The 8211-nt window shown below is 54.9% G+C and overlaps 1 long non-coding RNA gene across 1 annotated transcript; it reads left to right on the forward strand.

Moving 5' to 3' along the window:
- Positions 1–4134: 4134 nt before the first annotated feature.
- Positions 4135–6631, forward strand: LOC128314657 (uncharacterized). Its single transcript, XR_008296513.1, has 3 exons — positions 4135–5017; positions 5133–5356; positions 6105–6631. It is a non-coding gene; the product is annotated as an uncharacterized LOC128314657 (long non-coding RNA).
- Positions 6632–8211: the final 1580 nt, after the last annotated feature.

The following is an 8211-nucleotide window of genomic DNA, read 5'->3' on the forward strand; positions in this document are numbered from 1 at the left end:
GCCATTCAGGGACTTTCCCGACAAGGCCATGGGGCCACCTGCCCCTGCCCCCTGGGCCCCCGGGACCCTAGAAATAGGACGGTGACACATGGCTGCTTTCTGGATGGGCACTCACAGCCAAAGGGGACGTCTTGGGTTGTCTCCAACCCAGCAGATCTTTGCCCTGTTTGACGGTCCCGCTTTGAGAGGTTCTAGAAGGCTCTAGAAAGTTCTGGAAAACCCCTCCCGCTGGAGATACACATAATTCGGGACACCTCTCGGATGGCACCAGCAAGGCTCAGAGAGGGTGAGTGATGTGCCTGGGGTCACACAGCAGCAACCGTCAGCCCTCCCCCACGGCAAGACTGGCAAGACCCGCAAGACCCGTGTGGTTTTCTTTGCTGTTGATTCATAACGAACAGCAGATGGGAAGTTGGATAAGGGCCCCCGTTGGGTCACTGGGGCTGGCAGGCGCTGCCCTGCTCACCACCCCACCCCCACCCACAACCGGATGGCTGTGAGGAGAGGTGCTCCCCAAAGCCGGAGGCCTGAGCGACTGTCCACCCTCCGGGCAGATGAAAAGCAGAAATAGGTCTGAGCCACGCAGAGCCGGGGGACAGCAGAACAGAAATAACCAGCTTGGCAAAAACCCGGAGGCCAGGCTGAGTCACAGACCCGGGTCCAGATGCGGGCACCAGGCCCAGGACCCTGAGGGTCACCAGGCCCCCAGCATGCCACGACGGGACCCAGGCGTCATGGGGTCTAGCTTAACGTCTTCTGTGGCTCCCGCTCACTGGCCTCGGAACAAACGGCCGGGGTCCTCGATCCCCCCCAGGGGCCCGGCCTCCGTGAGTTTCTCCGGCTTCAAAATAAATCTCCTTTTCAGTTCCCTTAACTTCTCCCCTCCCCCCACCCCGTGCCAGGCGCCAGCGGGAATCTGTCACGTTTTAGTTCATTCGGGAATAGCAGGGCGAGCTCTTGCATATTTTTAAGACACACACACACACATACACACACCGCGTAAAGCATGAATATATAACCCAATAAATTCTTGTGAAACTTGCATCCACTTGGTCTGAACCCAGGTGAAGACTGAAGATGTCACCAGCCCCAGGAGGTGCCAACGGTCCCCAGTGCTCTCACTCCTACGGTGTCTCTATGTTTGGGGAGTAATTTTTGGTAATAAGATTTATCTTGTCTTTCTTTCTTTCTTTCTTTCTTTCTTTCTTTCTTTCTTTCTCTCTCTTTTGAAGAGAGAAAGGGCACAAGTGAGCGAGGGGCAGAGAGAGAGAGGGAGAGAGAGAGAGAGAGAGAAATTCCACACAGGCTCTGCATTGTCAATGCAGAGCCCAAAGCGGGGCTTGAACTCCTGAACAGTGAGATCATGACCTGAGCCAAAGTCGGATGCTTAACTGCACTGAGCCACCCAGGCGCCCCCAGACTTATCTTGGTTTTCATTCTGAAATGTACCTGGCGTCGTGTTCACTTTCTTTGGTGTGCGGTTCTGGGATTTTGACAAAGGCACACAGCCATGTAAATTATCACCCGAACAGAGGACGGAATGTGCTCCCACCACCTAGAAATACTCCCTCCAGGGACTCCTTCGTCGTCAGACCCTCGCCTCGTCCCCAGTCCCCGGAAACCACTGATCTTTGTTGGTATGATTTCTAAAGTACTTTTCTGGAGGTCGCACAAATGAATGCTGTATTAGGTAGCTTTTCAGACTGGCTTCTTTCACGGAGCATTTGAGATCTGTCCTCTGCAAGCTGGGGGTGCACCGGGGACCTGTTCCTTCCGGCTGCTGAGCGGTTGTGGGGCCCCACACGGCAGTGCTCATCCACAGAACACACGGGGGTTGTTTCTAGGGTGCAGTGATCATGAACAGTGCTGCCGCACACGCACGTGTTCGGGGTTCGGACGAACATCCGTGTTCATTTCTCGGGGAGAAATTTCTAGCAGGGGGATCTCCGGGCCAGGGTAACTGTTTGGCTTTGTGAGGAACTGCGATCGGTTTCCCAAGTGGCCACCCCAGTCTGCATCCCCCCCCCCCACGCCACCCCCCACCCACCGATGAATGAGGTCCAATTGCTCCGTATCGTCTCCAGCACTTAGCATTGTCTGTATTTTTAGTATTAGCCATTTTCAGACGTGTGTGTCTCCTTATGGATTTCATCTGTGTCTCCCTGAGGGACCAGTGGCATTGAACACTCTCGTGTGTGTCCACGCGACATCGGTGCGTGCTTCTTGGTGAAGCGGCCGTCCTTTCAGTGCCTTGTTTTCTTATGACCGTGTTTTGAAAATTCGTTGGGCAGGCTGGGCGCAAGTCCTTTATTGCGCGGGTGGTTTGCAAATGCTTTTCCCCCAGCCCGTAGGTCGGGTTTCCGTCCCCTTAATTGTGTCTTCCCTGGAGCAGAAGTTTTAAATTTCGATGATGGTTCAATGAATCAAAAATTTTTTTAACTTTATGGATTATGTCTTCGGTGTTTTATCTGAGAACTGTTTGGCAAACCCGAGGAGGTGGAGATGTTCTCTGATCTTCTCTTCTGGGAGTTTTATTGTTTTACATGTTACATTTAGAGCTACGACCACGCGGAGTTCTTTCTTGTATGAAAGTAGATGTTCTTCCCCTCCTCCCCCTCCTCCTCCTTCTCCTCCCCCTCCCCTTCTTCCCCCACCCTCTCTTTCTCCCTCCTCCTCTTCCTCCTTCTTCTCCTCCCCCCTCCTCCTCCTTTCTCCCTCCTCCTCCCCTTCCCTTCCTCCTCTCTCTCCTCTTCCCCTCCCCCTCCTGCTTTTCCTCCTCCTTCTCCTTCTTCCTCTATATGTGAATGTCCAGTTGTCCCAGCATCATTTGTTAAAAAGACTGTCATCTCTCGGGGAGCCTGGGTGGCTGGGTCGGTTAAGCGTCCGACTCTTGATGTCGGCTCAGGTCGTGATCTCAAGGTCCATGAGTTCGAGCCCCATGCCAGGCCCTGTGCTGACAGCTCGGAGCCTGGAGCCTGCTTCGGATTCTGTGTCTCCCTCTCTCTCTGTCCCTCCCTCACTCATGCTCTGTCTCTCTCACCCTCAAAAATGAGTAAATGTTAAAAAAAAACACTTTTTTTAAGAAAAACAAAAGAACGGATGTGCGATATTCACCCAAAGGAATGCTGCGGCCACAGCTGGCGGTGAGGATTGACGACCCACAAGGACACGCAGCACTCTGTGTCCCACAGATGTGACACTGAGTGATAGATAGAAATGACTCACCACAGTTCATCTTGCACAGCTCTCCTCAGATAAAGTTCACAAATGGAGAAAAGGAAACACAAATTTTAGGGTAGCTTAATTGAGCTGTACATTTGTAAAGAAAAGCAAGGAAGCTGAATTTAAATAAGTAAATTTAAAAAAACTAACTTGAATTTAAATAAATTTAAAAACCTGACTTGAATTTAAAGACATAACTTTAGGGGCGGCTGGGTGGCTCAATGGGTTAAGCATTGACTTCAGCTCAGGTCACGATCTCATGGTTGGGGGGTTTGAGCCCCACATCGATGTCTCTGCTGTCAGCACAGAGCCTGGGGTCCCCCTCTCTCTGCCCCTCCCCTGCTCACTCGCTCGCTCTCTCAAAAACAAACAGGAAAAAATTAAAGTGTTAGTTTCTTTAAAAAAAAATAAATACATTTTTAGAAACTGTTATGTAAATAAGTAAATTTTAAAGACCTAGCTTAAATTTAAATATAATAAAAAAAAAAAAAAAGCAAGGAAGCAAAGAGGGACATTACATAAGAGAATCAATTCACAGAGGACATGGCCACCGGAGCGTGTATGCACGAGGCACAGAAAAGCAAAATATGAAAGGCCTGAAAGGAAAAATCCGCAGATCCACAAATCTGCTCCCAAACGTTGACACCCCTCTCTCCGTAATCAGTAGAATAAGCGGGCAGAGTCTTAGCAAGAATATAGAAGATCTAAACACCACCATCGACCGCATAGACTCGGATCAATATGGTGATGTGATTTTTGATAAATACAATGACAATTCAGTCGAGAGATGGCAGTCTTTTCATTTATTTATTTTATTATATATATATATATACATTTTTTTTTTTTTTTGAGAGAGAGAGAGAGAGAGAGAGAGATCACGAGCGGGGGGATGGGCAGAAAGGGAGAGACGACGCCCGGATCATGACCTGAGCAGAGATCAAGAGTCAGCCGTTCAACGGACTGAGCCACCCAGGCGCCCCAACGCTTATCTAGTTTAAGCAGGCATATAATTTTGCGTTCGTTTCAGATGTACAACGTGACGATCGGATATTTGTGCCCATCGTGAAACCATCACACGAGGGGTCTCGTTAGGGGACATTTTGTTTTCCCGGGATGAAGGCTTCTAAGATCCCCTCTCATCCACGTTCACCTGTGCGGTACAGTGTCACTAACCACGGTCCCCAGGCCGCGCTAGCCACCCTGGACCGCTGACGGGCGCCCGGTTAAATTTCAGCCTGGGGCTGCAGCGAGCGGGGCAGCGGTGGACATGTGGCCCAGGCCGCTGGTGACCGTAGGGGCGACCTTGCGCGGAGAGAAACCTAACTGGGGAACGGTGGCTTAGAAGGGGTTTCCCAGGGACTGGCTTTGGCCACGGCGCATGCGCCACGGAGCTGCGTCCGTTCCTTCCCGTCTCCTATTTCCTGAACGGCACGCGCCTTGCCGCGTCTCTGGTTTTACAAGCGTCCTTTGTGCCTAACAAGAATACGATCTGTACATCGTTCCCAAGTACCTCCCAGTCCTCGGCTGCCGGGAGTACTGGCCGCTGAGGGCCACGGCTGTCCCCGCCGGCCCTTGGCCACACCTCAGGTCCTGCCCAGCCCCCGGCAAAGGCCCGAAGTCAGTGCTGGGATAACCAAGTTTTTAACTGATCATTTCTTTGGAGAAGACGAGAAAGTTCTTCCTGCCGCGGTTTCACTGCTAGTTTTATATCCAGGCGAATGGCAAGCACGATCCAGGCACTTGCGTACCTGTGTTCACAGCGGCATCATTCACAGCCCCAGGTTGCCGTCGACAGGTCAGTGGGGCAGGCTTCGTGGGCGTAGCAACCCGGTTCTGCAGGTTTTCCGTCTTGAAATTCCCCTATTTTTTTTTTTTTTTTTTTTAAACAAAGATCGTGTGTTTTCATTTAGTTCGTGTCCGCGCCTCGCTGGACCGGCCGCGGCTGGCGCCCATGGCTGGCGAGCGCTGGCCTACCGTCAGGGCAAGGAACTGGCCACTCCGTGCCTTGGTTTCCCCATGAGAGGAGGAGGAGAGGCCCTCGCGCGGAAAAACGCGCGTCGGAGCCTGCCGGTGTGCGGGAAGGCCGGAGAGCTCGAGAGCGGCACCTGCTGGACGCGGCGGGCATGACGTCCAGGTGCGCCGGCTGCGTCGCGGGGCCTTCTCCTCCCCGCCTCACTTCCTGGATCCTGCCCCCTCCTCTGCCCCCACCTGGTGCAGCCCCCATCACGCCCGCGGGGACCAGAGCAGTCCCCTCCGCCGTGGATCCCCGGCTCGGGCCTTCATCCCTCCAAGTCCGTCCTCCCCATGGCGGCCATCGGAGGGCGCCCGTGAGCACCCGAGTCAGGTCTGGCCCTCCTCAGCCCGCAGCCCTCCGGGACTCCCACCTCTCTGGCGGGAAAGCCCTAGTCCTCCTGAGGCTCTCAAGGCCCTGCAGACCTGCCCCTGCCCCTTCCTGCCCTCCCCTCGTCCTCCCTCTCTCCCCCTCACCCACTCTGCTGCAGCCACGCGGGCCTTCTCACTGTTCCTCCGACATGTGAGCCCAGTGCTGCCCCAGGACGTTTGCACGGGCTGTGCCCCGTGCCTGGGGTGCCCTCCTCTCACGTCATCATTGTTCCCATCCGGCTTCCCTGCTGTGTCTGGTGCCACAGCCTCCAAAGCCTATCCCACTGATGAGCAAGTGCGGAAAGCTGGAGGAGGCCGTGCAGAGACTGAACGCCTTGGACGCGGCCGGTGGGAGTGTGAAACGGGGCGGCCGCTGTGGAAACGGGTTGGTGGTTCTTCAAAAAGCTAAATGTAGAACTACCGTGATCTGGCGATTGCTGGTGCGGTCTGTAGTCACTAGAACGGAAAGCAGGCTCTCAGCCTGATGTTTGCACACACAGGTCCCCTTCAGCATGATTCCCAGTCACTGAGACGTGGAAATAACCCGAGTGTCCACCGAAGAAAGTGGCTCATCCATAAAATGATCGTCCAGCCTCAGCGAGGAAGGACGTCCTGCCGCCTGCCACCACGTGGATGGACCCGGAGGACACTGCACAGTGACAGGAGCCAGACACAGAAGGACACGTCCTGCGTGATCCCACTCACAGGGCGTCCCCATAAGAGTCCCGTCCACAGAGGCAGAGAGTGGATGGTGGGAGCCAGGGGTGGGGAGTCCGTGCTTCATGGGGACAGGGTCTCAGTCTGGGGAGATGGAAAGTTCTGGAGACGGATGGAGGGTGGGTGCACGACAGTGTGTGTTTGATGCCACTGGACAGCTCAGCGGTTAAGCGTCCAACTTCGGCTCAGATCTTGATCTTGTGGTCCGTGAGCTCGAGCCCCAAGTCCGGCTCTGTGCAGACAGCTCAGAGCCTCGATCAAGCCTGCTTCGGATTCTGTGTCGCGCTCTCTGCCCCTCCCCACTCATGCTCTCTCAAAAAATGAATAAACATCAAAAAAAAAAAATTTTTTTTTAAATAGTTACGTTTAAGTAGGCTCTATGCCCAGTGCAGAGCCCAGTGCCAGGCTTGAACTCATGATCCGCAGACCCAGACCTGAGCTGAGATTAAGAGTCAGATGCTTAACTGACTGAGCCAGCCAGGCGCCCACAAATGGTACATTTATGTGCACTTACCACTTTTTAAAAAGGAAAAAATCCAAAGAGTGGTTGCGGAGACTGGCCTAATACAGGTGGGCGAGGAGAACGTGTTCCACAAGAGCATCCCCCACGGCCCCCACGGCCCCCACGGCGAGTAGCAAGCCCGGCCCAGAACCGGGCTCCCCGGTCCCCTGCCCCCAGTGAGGAGGCGCTACTCTTGCACGATGCTGTAGTCCCGCAGCACAAATGGACTTGAAGCCAGGGTCCAGAAAGAGGCCCTCAGAGCAGGGGCCCCGATGCCACAGTCGCTGACCGGGGCCGGAGGCACAGGCATATCCCGGGGCAGCTGTGGCCACGGGTCCCAGGAGCTCAGACACCTGGCCAAAGGTGCTGGGGTCCCAGCCAGATGCGCAGACACCAGGCAGCCCCCTGCAGACCCTCGGCACCAACGCACTGCCCAGCACCCACCACGGCCAGCGACAGGAAATAAGCCAGAGGGGGCCACGGCATTTAGGAACAGAATTTATTCCAATTTAAAACAGAATTCATTTCAGGAGAAAGATATGAAAAGTCAATTTCCATCAGGTATCTCTGGATTAAGGGGTCAGGGCCCCGACACGATGAGCAAAGCCTGCCGTCCAGCCCGCCCGACCTCGGCAGCCTTGGCCCCAGGACGTTGGCATTGAGCTAACATGCCCATCCCCCAGCGCTCACAATACATGCATTTCAAATGACAAAAGGTTTAAAAACAGTATTTTTATATAATATTCTTCTTTAAAATAGGTTAAGGTTTAAATCGTCTGAAATCAGGCCTGTGTAATATACAAGTATAACCAGAGAACGTCTGCCGGCGGCCTGCCGGAGCATCCCCGCACGATCCCCACACGGCCGCGGGGGGGGGGGGGGGGGGCGTTGGCACTGGGAGCAGGCGCGGCTTCCCCTCTGCTGGGGATCTGACGACGCGGGGAGGCCCGCACTCTCGAGAAAGTCCACCAGGGTGTAAAACAACACAAACAAACCTCACAAGATGGGCGAGGGAGGGGCCCAGACCACGTGGTCCCCCCGCTGACATTGGCACAGAACTGGTCTCGCACCCCCCGCGGCGCACAGCACCCGCCCCCCCCTCCCAGGGTTCCGGGAGCACCAGGCTCTGGCTTTGGGGTGCTTGGCATACTGCTCCCTCTGGGAAAAGTGAATACTTTGGGTGCCTCAGGCCCGCGGCGCACGTCACCCTGAGAGCCCAATCCGGTTCCCTGGCGATCCGGGCCCCAGAGAGGCGCTAAGACATGGAGGTGCCCACCCAGCCAGGACCCTGCGTTCCCCGCTGCCGGCCCACAGCACACACCTCGCATACACACACGGCACAAGGGCCCTTTCGGTAGAGGCACCGAGGGACGACTGGCACAGAAAGC

The sequence above is a fragment of the Acinonyx jubatus genome, chromosome A2 (genome assembly GCF_027475565.1).
Source record: "Acinonyx jubatus isolate Ajub_Pintada_27869175 chromosome A2, VMU_Ajub_asm_v1.0, whole genome shotgun sequence".
Classification (NCBI taxonomy): Eukaryota; Metazoa; Chordata; class Mammalia; order Carnivora; family Felidae; genus Acinonyx; species Acinonyx jubatus.